Below are 17,160 nucleotides of genomic sequence, written 5' to 3'. Positions count from 1 at the left end.
ACCCTTTCTCTCTCCTTCCCTCAAACTCTCTTTGCCTCTTTGCCTCTTCGCCCAAAACCCCATCGCAGGAAACCGCCCCTAACCCTCAACCATCATCACCCACCCACCCACCGACCGCCCCAACCCTCCACGCAACCCCGTCTGACTTACCGACCGACCGCCCCAACCATCTCCTCCTCGTCCAACCACCCATGCCGAAAGCCAACCCACGCCCATCCATACCCATCTCAACCGAACCACCATCGGCGATCCACCACGCACGCATGCCGGTCGAACACCACCGGAGATCAAAGGCAAACCCAGTCCGATGGATCTGGGTTGAAGGCGGTGGTGAATCTGTGATTTTTGGGTTGAAAATTGCATTTTACAGGCGAGGCCGATGCGGAGTCCGTGCGGGCCGATGCAGGCCCGATGCATCATGATGAAAAAATTGAATCTGGGTTGAAGACAAAGGCCCGATATAGGGCCCGATGGGGCCCGATATAGGGCCCGATGGGGCCCGATGGCCCCGATGGCCAGCCCGATGGTCAGCCCGATGGCCAGCCCGATGGTCAGCCCGATGGCCAGCCCGATGGTCAGTCAATTTTTTTGGAAAAAGAGGAAGAGAGAGGGACGGTTGGGAAAAATGGGAGGGGTTTTTTGGGGTTTAGGAAAAAGTTATCCCATTTTACAAATTATACATATTATTAGTTTAAAAAACCAATTTATGAGTTTATTAAGCATGAAAATTCAAATTTCCCTATCATTTCTCTCTCTTTTTTTTTTTCTCTTCTTTTTTCTTTTTATTTTTCATATCTTTTCAGTTTTTTTTATAAAAATATTAACCTCCATAGCTAAACATTTCCCCCTCCACGATCCCAACTCGATTTCCCTCTTCTTTTTGTTCTTTAATTTTTTTTCAACTCCCATTACCGAATCCCATAACTGTAATGATTAAGATGATGCTCAGGAAAAAATTCATCAAGATGGTGCTCAAAAAATGATTAAGATGGAGCTGGTCTTCGATCTCAGGTTTGTTTTCGGTTTCTTTTTCGTTTCCCCCCTTTTTGAAATTTTTTTCGTATTTGACATTATTGTGTTTTGTGTTTATCGATTTTACTATTTTAGGTTTTTCATTTTAACATTTCTTTTAGTTTTGTTTAGTTTTTTAGGGCTTCTATTTTTTAGTTTAATTTATTTGTTCTTTTTATGAGTTTTTCATTTTCGTTTGTTTAGTCTTAATTTCTGTTTTTTTTTTTATGTTTCTGTTTTTTGTTTTTTCAGATGTTTTATTGTTTTTCATTTCAGTTTCTTCATTTAATTATTTCTCATTTTGTAATAGTTTTTTAATAGTGTAAACACCTTCTGTATGTATTTTTTTTAAATATGTTTTTTGTCTAGTTGTTTCTTGTCCATTTTTATATCATCAATGGGTAACAATGAGATTTATCATGGATGTTGATGTTCAAAGAGTTTTTCCTTTATTTTAGTTTGTATACAGTTGTTTAGTAGTTTTATTATAGTTTTGCTACTTGCTTATGTTATTTCATTATAAAACTAATATGCAACTATTTTATTATAACTACTATTTTTTGGTCCCCGTCAAATTAAATTCATGCATAATATATAAACTATAATAAAACGATAATGCAACTATAACACAACCAAAACAAAAAATAAACAGACTTATCGCCAGAATTAATAGTTGTATTTTTATCGTTTTGGTTTCATTTTGGTTGTTTTGCAGTTTTGAAACGATCGCGGTATTTTCACCTTCATGGTTCGCTCTGTACAGCTGAAGACTTAGTGCATGTGGTATTTTTGTAAATATTTATATGTGGACTGTATAAATGTTTAATGGGCCGACCCAAAGTATTTTTGTAATTTTTTTTCCTTTTTTGTATTTTTCTATTTTTTTCCCTATGTTTTTGGGCTTTTTTACTTTTACACTTTAAATCAGTTTTTTTTTTATTTTTTTTTTATTTTTACGAAAATTCTACATATAAACCTCTATTGCAACTAGCGCTGCAACCTAAATTGCAACAAAAAATCGTATAGAAACCCCTATTACAACTAGCGCTGCAACCACTTTAGAAACCCAAACCGTAAATTTAAAAAAAAAAAGTTAAAAAATAGTAAATGGGGTAATTCCGCTATTTTTTTTTTTGACAAACATTAATAACTACTTTTAAATACTATTTTGATACAATTTCATTTTGTTTCACATTAATATGTATTTTTTTTTTTAGAAAAACATAAAGATGTATTATACTTACAGAAACTTCACAAATTTTGAGAAAATTTCTTATTATTTAGTATTTCAAAATTATGATTCAAATAGGTTGACCTTAATTTTAATTAAAATAGAACATAATATTTTGAATTGGAAATATTATCACCAGGTTTTTTTTGAAAGAACTACTTGTTCATTGATTAAGAAAGTTGATGGGAACAACAGGGGGATTACCCTCCCCTTAGTACAAAACTGCCAAATCTCTATTAATTCTAGCGTTTTTAGCTACACCATCTGCCAATATATTAAAGCTACGATTAATGAAAGAAAAACAACAATTATGAAACGTTTTAGATTGGTTCATGATTAAATAGAACACTCTAGCCACCCTCCAGTCAGGGACTACATTTGCTGATAAAGCATTGACTGCTGTCTTCGAATCCGACAGTATATGAACTTCTCGCCACCCTAAGTCAACTGCCCTGTTAAGAGTAAGAAAAATAGCTGAGAGTTCAGCTTCTAGAATTGAAAGTGCCTGAATCTTTTGCGAGCTGACAAACCAGCAGCCAGTTGAAATGTCGATGCTGATTGCAGCAATGCCTGCTTCCCCTTGAATTCACGAGGCATTAGTGAGAATTATATTGCGGATACCATTGCAGGGCTGGATGTTCAACATAGCAGGGTTCACACATGTCCCATGCCTCCCCATATCTGTCCTTGCTCCACCATTGCAGCAATGCCTCTCAGATGTAAATGAATCTTTTAGCTCTGCAACATTCTTTTCAATTTTAATCAGAGCAGCAGGGACATTAACAGCTATATTTTGAAAACAAAAAGCATTCCTCTAGTGCCAGATTTCAGACATGATGCAGCCAAAATAGGTAAGCAATTCCTTCCTATCAAAACCATCGAAAAGATCAATTAACATTTCCAGCATACTGATCACATTATCTGCTGGTATGTCATCTAGTTTCAGAGCCAGATTACTCCCAAACCAGATAGCTCTGGAGAAGCTGCAGTTCCAAAAAAGATGAAAAACACTTTCCTCCTCAACTTCACATAAGCTGCACATTTTATTCTGCAGAAAGTGAAGTCAGGTTTTCGTGGGAATTGCCTCGTTGAGAATTCTCCAAAGAAGGACTGACACTCTTGGATGGATACCGGCTTCCCAAATCCATTTCCATAACTTTTTCTCTGGCGCAAATCTCAGCATTTTCCACAGTATAGGCAGCTTTCACAGAAAATTTGCCTCCTGGGTTTTGCTTCCAAAAAACCTGATCATTCGCGGTCTGGGGAATCGACCTCATAGGCTCTTTGGCAAAGGGGAAAAGAGGTGTCCAATATAAAGTTGTAGCAGTGGATTATTTCACTAAGTGGGCTAAAGCATAACCACTGGCTACCATCACATTAAAGAAATTTCATAACTTTGTTATCATGAACATTATTTTCCACTTCTATGTACCTTAGAAAATACTGTCAAACAATGGAACATAGTTCGACAATGACCTATTCACTAAGTTTTATTCTAGGCATGAGATTACAAAGAGTTTTTCAGCAGTTGCACATCCTCAGGCCAATGTCTAGGTCAAGGTTGTCAACCAAACTCCCAAGGATACCTAAAAAAGCATCTAGAATAGGGAAAGGAAAATTGGGCTAAACAAATCCTTAATACTTTATCTAATTTGGTGAATCCACAAATTTTTTGATTAAGTGCTAAGCATGGAACTAAATTGCTAAAAGTTCTTATTGATACTGGCAGCAATAATAATTTCATCCAAGCAACTTTAGCTAATTTTTTGAGAGAAATGTGAAGATACCAGGTGCTTCAAAGATTACATGGGTAATGGTAACTCCTTAATGTGATCAAAAATATGTTGTGGACTTGAACTGTGGTTGTAGGGGCATAAATTTGTTGTGGATCAGTATGTGCTATCTATTTGGGATCTTGATGTTGTGTTTGAAATGCAATGGCTCCAAACTCTTGGTCCTTGTTTGCACAATCATAAGGCCCTTATCATGGAATTTTAGTGGCAAGGAAAGACTGTCAAGTTGGCGGGTTTAGCTGATTTGGGTGTTCATTGTTTCACATTCAATCAGTTTTGTACCTTGCTCAATGAAGGGGAAGTCTTAGAGGTGTATCGATTAATGACAGTAGCAAAAGTACACAATTACATAGCTTTAAACAATAAGAGTTGGGAAGATAACTTACCAAGTGAAGAGAAACACTTGATTTTTGAGTATCAAGAGGTCTTCTAAGAACCAAAACAATTACGTCCTCATCGAAGTGTTGATCATAAAATTTTCCTTTAGCGGGAAATCTCTCCTATCAATGTGAAGCCTTATCACTATCCTCATTTTTAAAAAAGATATCATTGAAAACATGGTGCGTGATTTTATCTCTTGGGATTTTGCAAACACCAATACCAACCCATACTCTTCTCCTATTTTATTAGTCAAGAAAAAAGATGGTAGACGGCGGTTCTGTGTGGATTATCAAGCCTTAAATAGTGTGGATGTCAAAGACCGCTTTCCCATTCCCACCATTGATGAGATGTTAGATGGATTGGGTGGGCTAAGGTGTTTTCAAAGCTGGATATGAGAGCATGCTATTTTTAAATTTGAATGGACCCAAGAGACACTCATAAGACCACTTTTAGAAATCATAAAGGGCACTATGAGTTCATTGTAATGTCATTCGGGCTGACCAATGCTCCATCAATAATTCAAGCGGCCATGAATTGCCAATTTTAACTTGGCATTCGAAAAAATGTCATTACCTTTTTTTGATGATATATTTGTTTATAGCAAGACATGGGCTGAGCATCCGGTACATCTTCGACAAGTACTTCAACTACTTTAGCAACATCAGCTTTTGGCTAAGGGATGTAAGTGTCAGCTCTTTCAAACTTCAATTGATTATTTGGATCATTTAGTTTCTGCACTGGGAGTGGGAGCAAACCCTCTAAAAGTTGTGGCCATAGTTGATTGGCCACGACCCAACAACAACTCAGGGGATTTCTTGGCTTTACGGGTTATTATAGGCGGATTGTTTCCCATTATGCTTCCGGTGTAGCTCCTCTAACCAATTTGTTGAAGAAATACAACTCTAATTGGTCTCCTTAAGTAGCAACCACCTTTAACACTCTAAAACATGCTATGACCAATACCCTAATTCTTGCTCTACTAGATTTTTCTAAGGAGTTTGTGGTTGAAATAGATGCATCAAATGTTGGGATTAGAGGTGTTCTTATGCAAGCATGTCATCTAATTTCTTTTTTCAGTCAAGAGTTTGTCCCTTAATTCTTTGGTACCTCTGCTTATATGCGCGATTTGCGTGCTATTGTGGGAGCGATGACTAAGTGGCGTCAATACCTCTTGGGACGTCCCTTTTTTATTTGAATTGGTCATAAGAGTCTCAAGGAGTTGTTGACTCAAGTAATTCAAACACCAGACCTACAAAAATTTCTTCAAAATTTTGGGATTCCAATTCAAAATTGAGTACAAATTGGGCCGTGAAAACAAAGTTGTGAATGCTCTTTCAAGGCAGCATGAGGGGGCTAATTCGTTTCTCCAAACAACCCTCTTTTTAGGGTGGTTTGACATTTTAGAGGAACTTAGGCAGGAGAACTTGAGCAGCCCAGATCTCAGACTGATCTACACTCAACTACAGACTCAAAACGAAGCCACTTCCCAAAATGTCTTTAGATATGGGATGATGTACTTTAAGAACCAAATCCTTCTTAGCAAACACTCCAATCTCAAGCTTACTCTCATTCGAGAATTTCAGGACACTCCCATTGGTGGCCATGCAGGAATTTAGCACACTTTCCTTCGCCTATGTGGCAATTTTTTCTAGAAGAAATGCGTTGAGATCTGCATAAGTATGTTCAAGCTTGTCTAGTTTTTCAAACAGTCAAGTACTTCCCACAAGCACCATATGGGCTGCTCCAACCTCTTCAAATTCTAGAGCGTGTTTGGGAGGATTTGACCATGGATTTCATTGTGGGATTGCCAAGCTCGTATGGATTCAATAATATTCTGGTGGTTATTGATAAATTAACCAACTATGCTCATTTTGGACCCTTCCAAATCATTATTCATCAACCAAAGTGATAGAATTATTCACCAACATGGTCATTCGTCTCCATAGAATGCCTCGTACAATTGTATCGGACCGAGATCCTATTTTCATGAGTGCATTTTGGAAAAAGATTTTTAAACTTATGGGGACTACATTACGAATGAGCTCAGCCTATAATCCACAATCTGATGGCAAAATGGAGGTTACTAATTGTTATGTTAAATAATACCTTTGTGCTTACTGCCAAAAATTCAAAATAGTGGAGCAAGTTTCTCGCTTGAGCAAAATACCATTACAATACCAGCTACCATTTTCACTACAAGAAAAGCTACTTTTGCCGGCGCATAAGCTCGCCGGCAAAAGTACGTGTAACTCGCCGGTAAAAGCTGCCGGCAATGGCTCGTCGACGAATGACTTTTGCCGGCGACATAAAGAATTTAAATGCATTCGAGCAACTCCAACAAACTCATCCACACCCCTACGAGACTTTACAGATCGTCTGTTTGAAGTCATCCAGCTTCTGTCGCTCACCATATTGCTACACAATATGAAAACACACAACTTAAATTAAAGTTGAAAATGTGTCCTACTCCACTTTGTCACTCCATTTCTAAAAGGGTAAAGAACCTATCCCATTCAGGCTTGTGATATACATATAGTGCAATCTATTCTCTTAAGATTGCTTCTTTTTTTTTTTTCAAAATTTCGGCAGGACCTCTCTAAAGTTCTCATAAGTAAGTAAACTTTTACCAAGTATGCCAACTTACAAGAACATGCAGCGAGATGGTGTACCAAAATCTTTAACAAAGAAACAATCAAATGAGCAATAGATGACACTATAGGTATAAAACAAGCCCAAACTATCCATGTGGACATAAAAAGTACTGGATAATTTGGAGAAGTGTATTTAAGAGTCCTTATTGACTCAGCCTCTCCAAACGAGTCTAAGGAAAAATGTGTGTGTGAAATAAATTATCACTATATGATAATACAAAAAAAATTGTTCTATCCTATCTTTGGTTTATAACCAAAGAAATCAATTCAGGATAAGAATTTCATTTTATGCTATTTTAAAATGTCTTATGATATCTTATAACGTCTTATGCTATTTTATGTACCACCTATGTACTTTTATTAATGTTATTATTCATTCAATGTTATTTTATGCTATATTATATACCACCTATGTATTTTTATTAATGTTATTATTAATTCAATGTTGAATGTTATTTTTAATTCCAAATTTTTTCATTTCAATTATGGTCTTTTTAATTATTTTATGAAAACTTTACTTAATTAATGAATTTCACCTATTAGTGATAAATATAGTTTTTTTGTCACAACTGTAATTATTTTTTCAATTATCTAATTTCTTTAAATTAACAATTTATGTAACATTATAACTAATATAAATGAAAATTTTCAAATTAATTAATAAGTTTTTAATTTATCAATTTTTTTTTTGGGAAATCAACAGTGTTTTTCATTACTCCAAAAGACTTTTTACAATCCATTCAACACCTTTTATAAAATAAGGTTTGATCTTTTTCCTTCTAAGTAATTACATTTGGTTACAATTCATTAAACCATGTAGTATCCCCTATTGAAACCTTCCTAGGCCATACACTTTGTATCCTAGTTTTACAAATATTTTTAATCTTCTGTACAATAGACTTCGGGTCTTCTTTTGTCTTCAGCCACAATACATTGTTCCTTGCTCTCCAAATAAGGTAAAGTAGAGCTGCACAAGCAGCAGTATATACCTGTCTTCGAAAAGCAGAGGTGGATCTCTTCTCTATGACTCGCACCAGATCAGTTAAGTTAGCTGCTGGGGTCTTCCATCCCAACTAACTCTTAACCTGATTTAGACATTCAATAGAGAAAGGGCATAGAAAAACCAGATGCTCACAAGTTTCTGCACTCCCCAAACAGAGCAAACATGAGGGATCAGTTGCAATTTGAAATCTGAGCAAACGGTCTCTGGTTTTCAATCTATTTTGGATAGCAAGCCAGAACACAAAACTGTGTTTGGGAGTATTTAGCCGATTCCAGAATTCCTTGCTCTAGTTGACCCTATTTACCGTAGGACACAGCCAATTGTAGCCATCTGCTACTTTATATTTCGTTTGAGTGAATGTGATAGGGTCAACTAAGTTCAGCAACGTACCTTTTAAAGCTACGATCTTCCTCCAATACCAGCTGCCTGTTTGGGGTATCTCATAGCTCCACCAATCCTTGCCTTTGATGTATACACTATGTATCCACTTAATCCACAGGTTGTCTTCTTTGGTTACAATTGTCCAAACATACTTGAACATTGCCGCTTTGTTCCAATCTGCAACTTTTTTGAAACCTATACCTCCAGCTATTTTGGATTGACAAACATTTTCCCAAGCGATTTGCCCGACTCCTGTCATCATATGTTGCCCTTTCCATAGAAAAGCTTTGCAAATGCTTTCGATCCCTTTGATTACCTTCTTTGGAAGTAGCATGACCTGGCTCTAATATGTATGAATTGCTAGCAAAACTGAGTTTACAAGGACAGCTCTGCCCGCAAAAGAAATGTGCCGAGTACTCCAAATTCTGATTCTCTGAGTCATCTTTTCAACAAAATTAGAACATTCTTTTGGTGATAATCTTTTAGGACTGATAGGAATCCCTAGATAGGTGAAAGGAACTTCACCTCTTTGAAAACCAGAAGCATCAATAATTCGTTGTATCTCTGAATGAGTCATACCATGACAATAGATAGCTGATTTGGAGGGATTAAGTTGCAAACCCGAAGTCCGAGAGAACAGTTTAAGACCCTGTAGCAAGTAGATGATACTCTTGAAGTCACCATTGCAAAATAATAGAACATCATCCGCAAACATGAGATGATTCTAAGTCAGATCCTTGCATCTATGGTGAAAGGTGAAATCGGTTTTCTGCCCAAGTTTCCTCATTATCCTTGTTAAATATTCCATACCCAAAACAAAAAGCAAAGGGGGACATAGGATCGCCTTGTCTTATTCCGCTTTTTGCCTCAAAGTAGTCATGTAGGGATCCATTAATCATCAATGAAAACCTGGGAGTTCAGATGCAAAACATTACAAGTTGAATGAATTGATCAGGGAAGTGCAATCCATACAACATTTCTTCAATAAAGTTCCATTCTATTGTGTCATAGGCGTTTTGCAAGTCAAGCTTAATAACACAATTGGGCTTTGTCAACTTCCTTCCATAATGACGAACTAGATCTTGGCATATCATTACATTGTGTGCAATAAATCTCCCTTGAACAAATCCTCCCTAATTACCTGCTATCAAGTGTGGTAGTATGCTGTTGAGTCTCGAGCATATTAGTTTGGTGGCTGCCTTATACATTACATTGCAACAAGCGATAGGCCTGTAATCTCTCACAGTGTTAGGACATTTTAATTTAGGCACAAGTGTTAAAACAGTGTTGTTTATTTCCCTGAGCAACTTCCCTGTTTTAAGTAAACTAATGATTGCTTCAGCTACTTCAGTGCCTATGATGCTCCAATTTTTTTGAAAAAAGAACTCCCAAAACCATCAGGTCCTGGAGCCTTGTTACCAGGAATAGCAAAAATTACCTCTTTAACTTCCTCTTGATTGTAGTCTCTCAAGAGAAAATCAGCTTGCTGCTGGGAAAGAAATTCCCCTTCTCTAAGAATACTCTGCTGAACCGATTTCCTTCCTTGCATATTGCTGCCAAGTAGTTCGTTGTAATAATGAATGAAGGCATCAATGATAGCCCTCGACTCTTCAATCATATCTCCCTCAACATTCACAATTGTAATAACTTGATTGTGTCTTCTTCTCTCTCGAATACTAGAGTGAAACAAGGCTGAGTTTCATCACCTACCTTTGCCCAATTTAGCTTTGCTTTTTGCTGCAAAAAAGACAAGTAACTTTTGAATACAATGGTATAATGAGTCCTGAGAACATTTCCTGTTGGTGTAATTGTTCGTTCCTAGGCTGCTGCTGAAGTAAAGATTGACATTCATCAAGTTTAGCTTTAGCAATCGCCTCCTGGGTACATATATTAGAAAAGTGATCCTTGTTCAACTCCTTGAGAGAAATTTTCATACTCTTAAGTTTAGCTACAATCCGAAACATTAAGGTCCCCTTGTATTGTATCTGCCACTGTTGCTGAATAATTTCAGCATATCTAGGATGCAATTCCCACATAGAAAAATACTTGAAAGGCTTCCTTCCACTAATAACACTGTTGTGGAAATTTAGAACTGCTGGGGTATGGTCAAAAATACTCTCATTCAGAAAGATAACTTCAGCAGTAGGATATGCTTCCAGCCATTCTTGATTAGCTAAAGCACGATCGATCTTAGAATAGATTCTGTCATCTCCAAATTGCTTATTGCACCACGTGTAAAAAATCCCGCTGAATTTAATATCATCCAATCTACAATGAGCAATACAATCAATGAATTGCGTAGAAGTGGAGTACCTCACTCGCTTGCCAATTCTCTCTTCCTTTGATAAAATGTCATTAAAATCCCCCATTACAATCCACGGCTTCAAGGTAGATAAGCTTTGAAGATCATGCCATAATTTCTTCCTTCCTTCTTCATCATTAAAGGCATATATGAATGTTACATAAAATGACTCCTTCATATCCACAGTTGAAACTTTCAAGTGAACCAATTGACTAGAACAACTTTGAATATTAACATTATAACTAGTTGGTTTCCAACCAACTACAATTCTCCCTCCAGGATGCCAAGGGTTATTTGAAGTGAAGCACCATCCGTTAAAAACATTCGAGTATAAAGCCCCAAGTTTTAAGGCCTTAACTCTAGTTTCGAGGAGACCAACCAACCCAACCTTTTGTGTATTAATAAATTGCTTCACCATTTGTTGCTTTTGTTGGTTGTTGACTCCTCGAACATTCCAACTAACGATTTTATCCATTGGGAAGAGGAGGATCTCCCCCTCCTCTTGTGTCCCCAATGGTCTCTATGCCTTCATGAACCAGCAGAGTATCACTTTCACCTTCTAAATTCCCATCAGCATTCTCTTGCTGATTTTCAGTAACTTGTTGTAGACTACCAAAGGAGTTTGCCACTGCCACAGCAGAAGCAACTTGGTGCTCAGTAGTCTTCTCTTTCCACACTTTTTTTGGTAGTAAAAACCCATCCTCATCACTTATTCTCTTTGCCCGATTCTTCACAACTGGTTTTTTAACTACCCATTCAGCTTTGTTCCCCTCTTTCTTCCTACAGTCAATAGTAGAATGACCTACTCCTTTGCAATGAGCACAAGTTGTAGGCTTCCATTCATAGTTTACATAGACTGAGATATCATCACCATGCTCATCTTCAAATTCTATTTGTTCAGGGAATTCTTGTTGCAAGGAGACTTCTATAAGTATTCTCGGGTAATTCAACTTCTCCTTAGCTTTAGTGAAAGAATCCAACATAATAGGTGTTCCTATCTGACTTATAATCCTGAACAGGACTTGTTCACCCTAGCATTTCAATTCCAAACCCTGCAACTGAACCCAAATAGGCACTGACTGAATGTCTTCTTTTTTAAAGTTCTTGTTTAGAGCCCATGCCTTCATTATCACAGGACGATTGTTGAAGAATATGTATCCCCCAGATAAGACATGATCTCGGTCTGCAATTGTGTTGAATCGTACCAAGAAAACCCCATATGAGATCATTCCCACCTTGTCAATTTTATCCTTTCAGACTCTTCTAACAAAACCATCTAATATAGACATTGGGGGATTAGCCCCAAGCACATAACACACAATAGAAGGAGTCCAAAAATCAACCTCTTCCTGTATATCCTCACGGGTAATCTTAATTTTCTGCTTTGAGGATGAACCAGAGAAACTTGGTTCTAGGTTTCGAATTATACTACCAGATCTCAGAACAGGGGGTATAACAGTCGTACCTCTCGCAACAGCAGTTGCAGATAGATGTTGCGCCTCCCTGAATTGTTTTGCCTCCATCAGTTGTGCGACTTCCAGTCGAATACTCTCCCTCCATGAATCCTCCTGTTCCATTCGAACTCCCGCTTCATGTTCTGTATCCTGATCTTCGATTTCATCCTCTTCTGCATCCGAAAAGATGATAGGTTCAATTCCTAACACCTCATCCATAGTCTTGGCCTTCTTCGCATCTGCTGAGGAATCAGGACCACATTTTTTCTTCTTCTTCGCTGGTGACCTTGGCTTGCCCTGCTTCGTCGCCCTCGTCTTTGCCATAGCAGCAGCTCAAAGAGCTGAGAGAAAGCTAGAGAGAGAAATCCATTTTTTTTTAATTTATCAATTTTTAAATTAATAAAGTTTATAATAATTATTAAGTAATAAGTAAATTTGTGACATTTTAAAATTACCAAGTTATTTAAATGAATTTTGTGTTACAATTGTAGTGTTAACTAATTAAATTATCAATTTTAAATTAAATTTACTTAGTGATGTTGTAATTATTTTTTTTAAAATAAACTATTGTTGGGTTTTGTGCCCTAAATAAAACCCATTTCAATATAATCAGCTTTACTTATTAATAAAGATCAGAAATAACATTTTATGTTGCATGGTTCACATGAATTATTTCATTATTATATATATAATGTATAAATTTTATTTAAGTCCAGAACATATAAATTTGTTAATGATTATAGTGTTGTCAGCACAGTGGAATATAATCTTGATTATATGTTCGAAAGTTTATTCCCTGATTTGTCAGAACACTGGATTTAGAATGGCATGGTATAATCAGCGATAGGTATTTTTACACCTTCGATAAGTGGTATGTCCTTTCCAGGGCATTGGCAAAGTTTACCAGTATCGGATGTATGGAGTATACATCGGAAGGGACTGATATTGAACTTTGATTAGATTTATTAAAATTTACCGTAATATCTATTCAATTCAATATCACCCGTTGATCCTAGATCAAATGATCTTAATCCTGATATGCTTAGGTTTGATCTCAAGAGTATTATACATGTTCTTTGATTTGTTAGTTAAGCCTACTTTTGGGTCAGGGTGATACGTACATTTTGGGAACATGATAGTATAATTGAGTGGGAGCGCTAACATAAATATGGAGTTTATAACTTCTATAGGAATTTAGAAGTGAAATGATGATATTCTTCGAGCTTGGCTAAACAGAGATAAATGGTGGAGATCTCATTTCACTTCTCTGAAATATCATTTATACGGAGCTAAGTGTTTTAAGGATAAAATACATTGAAGGTGTAACGGTAATTTAGTTCCTATTCAATGTAGATCATCTATTAGAGGGTCATTGATCAAATTAGGATTATAACAATGGATAATTAATAGCGTATCTATATCGTGGAACATATAGAGCGTTCTATATAACTGAGAGTACAATTCCAAGTTCTAAGTGTGGATTCAATAAGGAATTAATAAGTTAGGGAATTTAATTGGTAAATTCGGTTCGACTTATTGGAAGCTCGGTTATATAGGCCCATGGTCCCCATACTAGTTGAGACCATACTGCTTGTAAGACTCAGTTAATTGATCTTAATTAATCAATTATAATTCTAAAGTTAGACTATGTCTACTTTGTGAATTTTCACTAAGCAAGGGCGAAATTGTAAAGAAAAGAAATTCTAGGTTTATTTATTAATTAAGAGACTTTATATGTCTAATTAATAAATATATTAAATGACAATATAATTTAATAATTAATTTTTAGTTATTAAATAATAGGAATTGGCATTTAAATGGTTGAATTGGAAAATTGATATTTTTGAGAAAATGAGATGCAGAAATAATAAAACAGCAAAATTGCATAAGTGAGGCCCATTATCCAAAGCCCATGGCCGGCCACACTTAATGGATTTTATCATTTATTTTTTCATTATTTTAATGCCAAATAATTCTAACTTAAACCTAGGTGGTTACCTATAAATAGATAGTGATGGCTCACATTCACACTTAACTTTGTCAGATGAAAATTGAGCCTCGTATTCTTTTCTCTATAGGCCGAACCACTTCCCTTCTCTTTTCTTTTCTTCATATTGTTCAGCCTTGAGTGAATGAGTGAGTGCCCACATACATCAAGTGGTATCTCAATCATAGTGTGGAAGATTGTGAAGAATCCAATCAACAAGAAGGAGATTCACCATCAAAGGAAGGAGAGAAAGAGATCCAGGTTCAGATCTTGGTGATGCTCTGCTACAGAAAGGAATCAAGGGCTAGAGATCTGAACGGAAGGAGTCATTATATTCCGCTGCACCCAATGTAAGGTTTCCTAAACTTTATATGTGTTTATTTCATTATTTTAGAATTCATATTAGGATGTTAATGAAACATAGATGGTAGTAAATCGAGATCCTGGTAAAATATTTCCAAAAAATAGCCTCAAAGCCATGGTAATGATTTACTTTCATGAAATATGAATTAAAACGATGATATGTGTTGATTTGGATGGTTTCATGTTGATCTGTGTGTTATATGATGATTGATTGATGCTTGTGAAATTATATGAAAAATAATTGAATGTTCATTTCTAGAATTATTTTTATTGGATAGTTTGGAAAAAATTAAGCAATTTCCTTTATTACAGAACTCAATTTCGATTTAAGTTGAATTAGTTATGATTTTTTGAAGTTTTGAAAAAATTGGGGGTGGTGACACACACTTGTGCGCGCGGGTGGCTGCTGACAGCACCCTTTGTGCGCCCAAGCAGCCCCTTGCACCCAAGGATGTGCACCTGGATGGTGTGCTTTGCATGCCGTTCGTACAGCTCACATTTTTTTTGTTTTTCTTCGATTTTTCATGCTATTTCATGGAATTAACTTCCGATTTTTTTGTATAGTTTTGTATTTAGATATTTAGTATTCCTATTTCAATTCTAATTATCAGGATTAAATTAATTGGATTTTTTAAAATTAATTTATGATATTAGTGTAATTTGAACTTGAAAATAGGTAAATATCTATCTTTTTTGCTAAATTATCTATCTTATATTTTAAATTTGATTATTTTATATTATTTTTAAATTTAAGGTCAGATATTTACATTTTTTTTTTAAATTATTCTATTTTTTAAATTATTTGACCTTATTTAAATTTAAAATAAGATTACTATAATCAAGATATTTTAAATAGAAATAAGATATTTTGCTAACTCTTAAATTTTGTTTTTTTTTTTATTTAAATTAAATTATAAAATCAGAAAAAGATATTTATTATCATTTTATTTTATTGAATATTTAATTTATAAAATAACATGAAATTTAAAAGATGGTTAGCAAATTTTTGAAATGATATTTAGGTTGGTTGAAACCTAATTTTTCAAAATTGTAGGTTTTAATTTTAAATTTTTTATTTAATTTTTTTTTAAAAAAAAACCGAAAAAAATATTTTATTTATTTATTTATTTATTTTTTGGATTTTTTTAAAATTAATTAATTTAAAATTAAATAAAATCCTACATCCAACTATCCAAATTCAACTTGTTGCAGGAGTATGTGTTTTAGCTTGTGTGTAAGTTTTGTAAAACCTATTATTGCTTAATCTAAATTGCCACGGTTAACTTGTTGACATATCCAATGATCTGATTTTAACCCATGGTTCAATTGTCAATAGGTCAAGTAAATAATTTGTAACAGGTTTCATCTGTGTATGACCTAGTAACATGATAGGATCATCCAAATCTGTGTGCCTGTGTGAGCCTATATGTTTGCTTTGGGTTAGATGCATATAGAAAGCCCATTTAATTTTTGTAATTAAAATGGACTATGTTGCTAAATAAAATGTCACACCATGATAGATTTTATTTAGGCCCATTTAGTGATTGGGCCTATTCAATTAATAACAGTTGTTCATTTTATTTAAGTTGTAAATTAGTTATTGCTAACTAATTTTATCTATCAACTTAAATTTGAATATCTTTTGAATTTCAAAATTAAGTTGAGGAATTCTAGGGATTGGTTATTAAGATTCTTAAGATATTTTTTAAGTTGATATTTTTTTTTAAAATATAAATCAACTTAAAATGAAATATTTTTCAAATTAGGTAGTTATAACTTAATTTTGATATTTAATTAAATTTTATTTGGAAATTTTTAAGTTGGTTATTTTAGATTCTTTCTATAACAACTTAAATTAGATATTTTCTAAATTTTTAAAAAGATACTTAGTTAATGATATATATTATAGATAGTTATTTCTAGTACTAATTATATTTTCTAATATTTAATTAGGAAAGTATCATAGATTGTGAAATTAATTGTTTAATAATTAATTTTGGTACAATCTAAGTTAAGTATTTTTTTTCCTAGGATTAAACTAGAATTAATAATTAAGTCTCCTCTATACTTAATTATTTATTTCTTGAATTTAATACATTTAATTAAATTGAAAATTTTAAATGCCTAAGTTGATTTTCATTATGATACTTAAATATTATTATTTTCAAGTTATTTAATTAAAATTGAAAATTATTTTAAGTTTAAATCTTATTTCAGAATAACTTAAATTTGAATAATTTTCAAAATATATTTTATTTTATTAATCTTTTTCCCACAATTTCGAAATTACATTTCTTAAATGCAAAAATTTCGATTTTATGTGAAAAATAGATTAAAGTTGAAAATTATTTATTTTAATTTTGAACCAACTTAAATCAATGATTTTTTCATTTAATGATTAATTAAAATAAATGAACTAAAATATATTATAATTAGAAAATGAATTAATTAGTCAATGAAAGTCTAGATAGTTATTATCTGCTTTGCTTGAAGTATTTTTCTAGTGTATTTAATTAAATAGAAAATTAATATTTAAGTTGATTTTCATCGTGATACTTAAATATTTGAAAATTTTCTTTAATATTTAATTAAATAGGAAAATT

This window comes from Cannabis sativa, chromosome 9 (genome assembly GCF_029168945.1).
Source record: "Cannabis sativa cultivar Pink pepper isolate KNU-18-1 chromosome 9, ASM2916894v1, whole genome shotgun sequence".
NCBI lineage: Eukaryota > Viridiplantae > Streptophyta > Magnoliopsida > Rosales > Cannabaceae > Cannabis > Cannabis sativa.
The sequence above is the reverse complement of the archived record's forward strand: the minus strand, read 5'-3'. Positions refer to the sequence as shown.